Below are 9,785 nucleotides of genomic sequence, written 5' to 3' on the forward strand. Positions count from 1 at the left end.
GCGGACCAACGGTGGGGAGTTGTTTCGGGGTGGCGAGGCGGCGGTGGGGAGTTGTTTCGGGGCGACGAGGTTGCGTGGGGTTCGGCCGGTGGTGGCTGGCGGCTCAGGGGGCTGCAATTTGAAGATGAACTACAGGCCCTCCCTAAACTACCCCATGTGAAGTGCCTCTCTGCTACCATTGCATTCAGTTTCGACAGTAACATTCAGATTCCACAGTAAATTTCAGTTTCGACAGTTAAGTTTAGAGTCAACAGTTTTTACCTCATCTGTTGTAGTCACGTGGTTTTTGGTGATGTAAATGTTACATCTATCACTTTTTGGTAATGCATTTTACATCATCTATTGGAGATCTTATTAGAATCCCACTTGAGATTATGATGTATGTCTTGTGCTGCTTCAGCCTTGACATCTTACGGCTCACCGGAGCTGCTCCAAGGACGGAATGATCCATCACAATAGAGTACTACCCTGGACGCCGTCTACAGATTCCTCAGATCTTCCTCCACACCTCAGCCAACCACCTCTGCCTCAACTTCTTCAGTGACCAACCCAATGATGTTGAGGTCGACACAGCTACGGCAAAGAGGTTGTACACTTGTCGCATCACTTATTACTCTACATTCGTGTCGATCCATTAGGGATATTGTGGTTCAACGGAAAAACATAGCAATAGCAAATTTTCCTATTGCTCTCTACTATAGCAATAGGAATGGAGCAAAACATCCATCTGGACCTACTTTTCAAAATCCTATGCATGAAAACAAGACCAAGTGCATTAGTGACAGAATAACATTCTAACTGTACACGCTTTCATATGGTTTCACTTTATTTTGGCCATGTTTCTTTGCATTCCTCTGCTCCTCCTTTTCCTATGAACCAAACACCCAAGTTGACAGAAATCCTGTGTTCACAAATGCTCTGTTTCCCATGTGCATTCCTATCCTATTCTCGTGTTTTTCCTCCTATCCCTGCGTTTTTAGAATCATGCAAGCCAAATGATCCCTTACAGAATTACTTCAGTTATAGGTAGGTGTCTAAGAAAACTTTGTGTGGTTTGTCATGCTCCTGCCGCGATGCCGTCCACCTCACCTGAGCTGCTCCATTGACAGAAGCATCCACCAAACCAGACATCACGACTCCTGACCGTCTTTCACTGCCTCAAATCTCAATCCCTGCCGCCGGCACCCACCGCAACGGCATCGCCATCGTCGACTCAGCAGATGAACCTGAGGAGTACACAGGTCCACAACAGAGGTCACACTCTTTTGTTTCTGCTTATGTTATGCATTGCTTAATATTACCTGCTACTTTATTGTCATGTTCACCTCTTAGACTCCAAGTCAGGTCCAAATTGATGTTCAAACTTGAGTTCTAAATTAGTTGTGGGGCACATATCGATGCATCAATGAATAGTATCTCTATCTAATATCTGGTTCGCCTAGGGTATGCCTATGTTGTTCATCTTGGGTGGGAAACAAATAGTAAAGCAATTATCATCTGTTTTTTATTAAATTAAAGCAATCATCAGCCTGCTATCATTATTTTTGGATCCATCCACTGGTTGTTACCATTACTCTAGATTTCTTCATGCTCTCCATACATAATCTCAGTATATTTTTTTGTATGCATGTCAGATATTGTGCACAGTCATGCTGAACATGTAGAGAAAAAGAGAAGAGTTTTGCGCGGCAATAAAATGTCATGCAGACATCGCTCCATGGTGGGTTCAATGGCAAACTCTCCCCCCTCTCCAGATAGTAATCTAGAGGAAGATATTTGTTCTGAGGCAGATTCAGACGTAGGTGACCACTCCTATTTACCCCGAAGGTGTTTGCTCTAACTTTGCATGATGATGTTAGTCATATCATGCATATGTTGCCTTGCCATGCCTACTTTCGACATCATATATATCATATGCTTAGTTTAGACATCTTCTGTAATGCCACATGTTTAGTTTCAATATCATATATGGGAATTATGCAGTCTCATGTCTTTTAGCCAGCCATAATATATGTGAAATGTGCAATGCCATCCTGTTTAACCAGGCATCATATATTTGAATGATATCTAGCCCGTCCTTTTCTTCATTAAATTTCCATTTGTCGACAATGTTTGTACATTAAACTACTCTTCCTGTGAATCAGCCATTTGAGTGGGTGATGGAAAAATCTAGAGTGAAAACAAGGGCTTCAGAGCAGACCGTGCTACCTGCCGAAGCAGATCTCTTGCTGGTCCCGATAGCTCCTCGGAGATTGATTCAGAGATAGATGACCAGTCCTACTCCCCCACCGAGGTGTATGCTCTAACTTGGCACAGTTCTACTACTCATATCATGCATATGGTGTGTTGCATTGCATAGTTTAGACATCATATACACAATATTCAACACCATGTTCTTAATTCAGACATCATATATGCGAATGCCCTCCGCTTAGCATATAAATCACATATGTGAATTAAATCATGCAATCCTGGTTACTTAGATAACATGTATGTGAATTATGTCATGCGAATATGTTTAGTTAGTCATCATATCTTTGAATTATGTTATGCTATGCTATCCAGTTTAGATAGACATCATATATGTGAAATTATGTCATGCTATCCGTTTTAATTAAACAATATAGATTTCAATTATTTAATGCCCTCTTTTTTCCACACTATCTATTGCATATGTCTCTCATACAATGTCTGTACATTCAATTATGTTTCATGTTTATCAGCCATTTGAATTGGAGCGGGTGATGGCAGTATCTAGCGGAGTAAAAACACAGTCTTCAAATAAAACAGTGCTACCTCTTGGTGGAGATAGCACCCTGGTTGTACATGCACGAGAACCAGCCCTACCACACATAACCCAGACTCCCGCAGATTTTACCCCTACAGCGATGGACAGAGAACCAGCTTCATCCAATCTAACCCCAACACCAGCAGATAGTAACCCAGTTCCTATTGACACAACACCATCTCCACCACAGAGCTCCCAAACAAGAGCAGATAGTAAGGCAGCTCCAGTACCCAAAGCGCCAGTACTACTACGGCGATCCCCAACTCCACCAGTTAGTACACCTATTCCTATGGAGGAAGCACAACCAACCATTCATAGTTTAGCATCTATCACATTTTATGTTGTTAAATCCTATGTGCATATCTTCCCATCATGGAAATATTATACTGAAGATGACGCAAAATGCCAGTTGCAGGTGTTTGTCTAGGAGTTATGTGTAAGTAATGATATTCATGGCAATTACTTTGCTTTGTCCCATACATTCTACCTCCATGATGGTTATAATACAACAAATTTCCCATTTTTCTCTATAGAGAAGGACCGATTTGGAAACTCAGGATGAGGTAACATGTGCTAATACCTCTACTATCTTCAAGAATGCTTGGTGGCAATATCAGAATTACCTGAAGAAAACATACTTCACTGGAAAAGAAACTCATAAAATTCCCTTATGTTCTCCAGAGACACATTTACTGGACGATGACTGGGAACGCCTTGTTCTTTAGTGGTCCCAAACCAAGAATGTGGTAAGGTCTATGAGCTCATTTTAGTTTAAGTACTATATGCTTGTGTGCTACCTCTTGAGCACTGCGTTGGTTTTCCCTTGAAGAGGAAAGGGTGATGCAGCAAAGCAGCGTAAGTATTTCCCTTGGTTTTTGAGAACCAAGGTATCAATCCAGTAGGAGACCACGCGCGAGTCACCTCGTACCTACACAAACAAATAAGAACCTCACAACCAACGCGATAAAGGGGTTGTCAATCCCTTCACGACCACTTGCAAGAGTGAGATCTGATAGAGATGATAATAATAAGATAAATATTTTTGGTATTTTTATGATCTAGATTGAAAGTAAAGATTTCAAAATAAAATAGATTGGAAACTTTTATGGTGGTAAATAGACCCGTGGGCCATAGGTTTCACTAGTGGCTTCTCTCAGGATAGCATAAGTATTACGGTGGGTGAACAAATTACTGTCGAGCAATTGTTAGAAAAGCGAATACTTATGAGAATATCTAGGCATCATCATGTATATAGGCATCACGTCCAAGACAAGTAGACTGACTCCTACCTGCATCTACTACTTTTACTCCACACATCGACCGCTATCCAGCATGCATCTAGAGTATTAAGTTCATAAGAACATAGTAACGCCTTAAGCAAGATGACATGATGTAGAGGGATAAACTCATGCAATATGATATAAACCCCATATTTTTATCCTCAATGGCAACAATACAATACATGTCGTTTCCCTTTCTGTCACTGGGATCGAGCACCGCAAGATTGAACCCAAAGCTAAGCACTTCTCCCATTGGAAGAAAGATCAATCTAGTAGGCCAAACCAAACTGATAATTCGAAGAGACTTGCAAAGATAAACCAATCATACATAAAAGAATTCAGAGAAGATTCAAATATTGTTCATAGATAAACTTGATCATAAACCCACAATTCATCGGATCTCGACAAACACACCGCAAAAGAAGATTACATCGAATAGATCTCCAAGAGAATCGAGGAGAACTTTGTATTGAGATCCAAAGAGAGAGAAGAAGCCATCTAGAAACCAGCTATGGACCCGAAGGTCTAAGGTAAACTACTCACACATCATCGGAGGGGCCATGGAGTTGATGTAGAGGCCCTCCGTGATCAATGCCACCTCCGGCGGAGCTTCGGAAAAGGCCCCAAGATGGGATCTCTTGGGTACAGAAGGTTTCGGTGGTCGAATTAGGTTTTCGTGGTGCCCCTGGATGTTTGTGGGGTACGTAGATATATATAGGAGGAAGAAGTAGGTCGGTGGAGCAACAAGGGGCCCACGAGGGTGGAGGGCGCGCCCAGGGGGGTAGGCGCTCCCCCTGCCTCGTGGTCTCCTTGATTGTTTCTTGATGTCCACTCCAAGTCCCCCGCATCACGTTTGTTCCAAAAATTACGCTCCCGAAGGTTTCATTCCGTTTGGACTCCGTTTGATATTCCTTTTCTATGAAACTCTGAAATAGGCAAAAAAACATCAATTTGGGCTGGGCCTTCGGTTAATAAGTTAGTCCCAAAATAATATAAAAGTGTAAAATAAAGCCCATTCACATCCAAAACAGAATATATAATAGCATCCCCAAGCTTAATTCCTGCTCGTCCTCGAGTAGGTAAATGATAAAACAAATTTTTTGATGTGGAATGCTTCCTAACATATTTCTCAAAATAATTTTCTTTATTGTAGCATGAATGTTCAGATCTGAAAGATTTGAGATAAAAGTTTAATATTGACATAAAAAATAATAATACTTCAAGCATACTAACTAAGCAATTATGTCTTCTCAAAATAACATGGCCAAAGAAAGTTCATCCCTACAAAATCATATAGTTTGGTCATGCCCCATTTTCGTCACACAAGAATGCTCTCATCATGCACAACCCCGATGACAAGCCAAGCAATTGTTTCATACTTTAGTAATCTCAAACTTTTTTCAACCTTCACGCAGTACATGAGCGTGAGCCATGGATATAGCACTATGGGTGGAATAGAATATAATGAAGGTGGTTATGTGGAGAAGACAAAAAGGAGAAAGTCTCACATTGATGCGGCTAGTCAATGGGCTAGGGAGATACCCATCAATTGATGTCAATGCAAGGAGTAGGGATTGCCATGCAACGGATGCACTAGAGCTATAAATGTATGAAAGATCAACAAAATAAACTAAGTGGGTGTGCATCCAACTTGCTTGCTCACGAAGACGTAGGGCACTTAAGGAGGACGATTATTGGAATATACAAGCCAAGTTCTATAATGAAAGATTCCCACTAGTATTTGAAAATGACAAAACAAGAAACTCTCTATCATAAAGATCATGGTGCTACTTTGAAGCACAAGTGTGGAAAAAAGGATAGTAGCATAGCCCCTTTTTATTTTATTTATTTTTGGGCCTTTTTTGGTCTTTATCTTTTTTTAGGGACAATGCTCTATTAATGATGATCATCACACTTCGATTTATTTACAACTCAATGATTACAACTCGATACTAGAACAAGATATGACTCTATATGAATGCCTTCGGTGGTGTACCGGGATGTGCAATGACTCATGAGTGACATGTATGAAAGAATTATGGACGGTGGCTTTGCCACCAACTACATGATCATGCAAGGCAATATGACAATGATGATGCGTGCCAGAATTAACAGAACGGTGGAAAGTTGCATGGAAATATATCTCGGAATGGCTATGGAAATGCCATAATAGGTAGGTATGGTGGCTGTTTTTAGGAAGATACAAGGAGGTTTATGTGTGATAGGGCGTATCATATCACGGGGTTTGGATGCACCGACGAAGTTTGCACCAACTCTCAAGGTGAGAAAGGGCAATGCACGGTACCGAAGAGGCTAGCAATGATGGAAGGATGAGAGTGCGTATAATCCATGGACTCAATATTAGTCATAAAGAACTCACATACTTATTGCAAAAATCTACAAGTCATCAAAAACCAAGTATTACGCGCATGCTCCTAGGCGGATAGATTGGTAGGAAAAGACCATCGCTCATCCCCGACCGCCACTCATAAGGAAGACAATCAAATAACACCTCATTTTTCAAATTTGTTACACAATGTTTACCATACATGCATGCTACGGGACTTGCAAACTCCAACACAAGTATTTCTCAAATTCACAACTACTCAACAAGCAAAACTTTAATATCACTATCTCCATATCTAAAAACAATCATCAAGTATCAAACTTCTCTTAGTATTCAATGCACTTATATGAAAGCTTTTTATTATGCCTAAAAGAAAATTGCCATGTTGCTCTAAAGGAGTCTCAAAATAATATATGTGAATCATGAGGGATCAATTATTTCTATAAAATAAAACCACCACCGTGCTCTAAAAGATATAAGTGAAGCACTAGAGCAAAAACTATATAGCTCAAAAGATATAAGTGAAGCACATAGAGTATTCTAATAAATCCCAATTCATGTGTGTATCTCTCAAAAGGTGTGTACAGCAAGGATGATTGTGTTAAACTAAAAAGCAAAGACTCAAAACATACAAGACGCTCCAAGCAAAACACATATCGTGTGGCGAATAAAAATATAGCTCCAAGTAAAGTTACCAATGAACGAAGACAAAAGAGGGATGCCTTCCGGGGCATCCCCAAGATTAGGATTTTTGGTGTCCTTGGATTACCTTGGGGTGCCTTGGGAATCCCCAAACTTAGGCTCTTGCCACTCCTTGTTCCATAATCCATCAAATCTTTACCCAAAACATGAAAACTTCACAACACAAAACTTAACAGAAAATCTCGTGAGCTCCGTTAGCGAAAGAAAAGAAAACACCACTTCAAGGTACTGTAATGAACTCATTATTTATTTATATTGGTGTCAAACCTACTGTATTCCAACTTCTCTGTGGTTTATAAACTCTTTTACTAGCCATGGATTCATCAAAATGAGCAAACAACACACGAAAAACAGAATCTGTCAAAAACAGAACAGTCTGTAGTAATCTGTAACTAACACAAACTTCTGGAACCCCAAAAATTCTAAAATACATTTCTGGACGTGAGCAATTTATCTATTAATCATTTTCAAAAAGAATTAAGTAAATATCACTCTCCAATAAAAAATGGCAGCAATTCTCGTGAGCGCTAAAGTTTCTATTTTTTACAGCAAGATCAAAAAGACTTTACCCAAGTCTTCCCAATGGTTCTACTTGGCACAAACACTAATTAAACACAAAAAACACAACCAAAACAGAGGCTAGATAAATTATTTATTTAATAACAGCAAGGAAAAATATTGGGTTGTCCCCCAACAAGCGCTTTTCTTTAAAGCCTTATAGCTAGGCATAAGATTTCAACGATGCTCACATGAAAGACAAGAATTGAAGCATAAAGAGAGCATCATAAAACACGTGACAAACACATCTAAGTCTAGCATACTTACTATGCATAGGCATTTTATAAGCAATCAAGTTATCATAGCAAGCAAAAATTAGCATACGCAAGGAAGAAGAAAGAGACGATAGCTATCTCAACATGACGAGAGGTAATTTAGTAAGATGAAAATTTCTACAACCATATTTTACCCTCTCATAATAATTGCATTGTGGGATAATAAGCAAATTCAACAAAATAGCTATCACATAAAATATTTTCAACACGATCCACATGCGTGCAAAGTTGACACTCTTCCAAAATAGTGGGATAACATTAACTAAAGTCATGACCTCTCCAAACCCACTTTTATAAAAAAAAATCATAAGATTGAACATTCTCCAAATATGCGGGATCTAAAGTTGACACTCTTCCAAACCCACTTTCAATAATATTGCAAACACTATTATCAATCTCATATTCATCATGGGGCTCAAATAAATTTTCAAGATCATAAGAGGAATCACCCCAATCATGATCATTGCAACAAGTAGTGGACATAGCAAAACTAGCATCCCCAACCTTGAGGTTTTGCATATCATTGACACAATTGACATTAAGAGAATTTATGATAACATCATGGCAATCATGCTTTTCATCGAAGGAACTATCAAGTATGGGTGCAATAGCAATGATCTCATGTTTAACATAAGGAATTATAGCAAATTCATCTTCATAAATATTGGCATCAGGGCCACAAGAATAGCAAGCATCATGTTCATCAAGGGATATTTCAATAAAATCATCGGAATCATAATTATCTATAGATTCATACATATCATTATTTTCTTACGAAGCAACGGTCATTCTTTCAATAAATTCTTTGGCATAGACATTATGAGCATAGTTTTCATAGAAATATTTAAGTATGTCAAAATTTTCAGATTCGTAGAGAGTAATATCATACTTTTCAATCAAAGAAGCAACTTCATTAGCACCCTTAAAAGAAACAAATTCTTTGATTTGTTCGATGTCGTAGTAACTATAAACACCCTTTTCATAAGAAGATAAGATTTCATTATCATTAAACTCACATAGGTAGGGGAGGTGTTTTTTAGGGTTCTTAGAGCAACAAGTAAGATCAAAAATTTCACAAAGATTACAAGAATAACATAGCAATTCGTTTATTTGATCCCATAAGAGTCTGCCCTTTTCAGACAAACGGTGACGCACAAAATGAGCATGCTCATCTAAAGATTTCTCATCAACTAGGCTAGTTGGGGTTTCAGCACGAGTGCATAAGGATCGAAGATGATCCAAGTAGAACACTTTAAGTGGATCCATATCAATAGATTTTTAGCAAGCAAAGACACAAGCAAATAGAAGGCACATGGAAACACAAAGAATGATACATACGGGAAGAAGGAGAACGGAAAAAGGGCGAATAAAATGTCACATGTGAAGTGGGGGAGAGGAAAACGAGAGGCAAATGGCAAATAATGTAATGCGAAGGATAAGAGTTGTGATGGGTACTTGGTATGTCTTGACTTGAAGTAGATCACCCCGGCAACGGCGCCAGAAATCCTTCTTGCTACCGCTTGAGCACTGCGTTGTTTTTCCCTTGAAGAGAAAGGGTGATGCAGCAAAGCAGAGTAAGTGTTTCCCTCAGTTTTTGAGAACCAATGTATCAATCCAGTAGGAGACCACGCACGATTCACCTCGTACCTACACAAACAAATAAGAACCTCGCAACCAACGCGATAAAGGGGTTGTCAATCCCTTCACGACCACTTGCAAGAGGATATCTGATAGAGATGATAATAATAAGATAAATATTTTTGGTATTTTTATGATGTAGATTGAAAATAAAGATTGCAAAATAAAATAAATTGGAAACTTTCATGATGGAAAAA

The sequence above is a fragment of the Triticum dicoccoides genome, chromosome 1A (assembly GCF_002162155.2).
Source record: "Triticum dicoccoides isolate Atlit2015 ecotype Zavitan chromosome 1A, WEW_v2.0, whole genome shotgun sequence".
NCBI classification, from domain to species: domain Eukaryota; kingdom Viridiplantae; phylum Streptophyta; class Magnoliopsida; order Poales; family Poaceae; genus Triticum; species Triticum dicoccoides.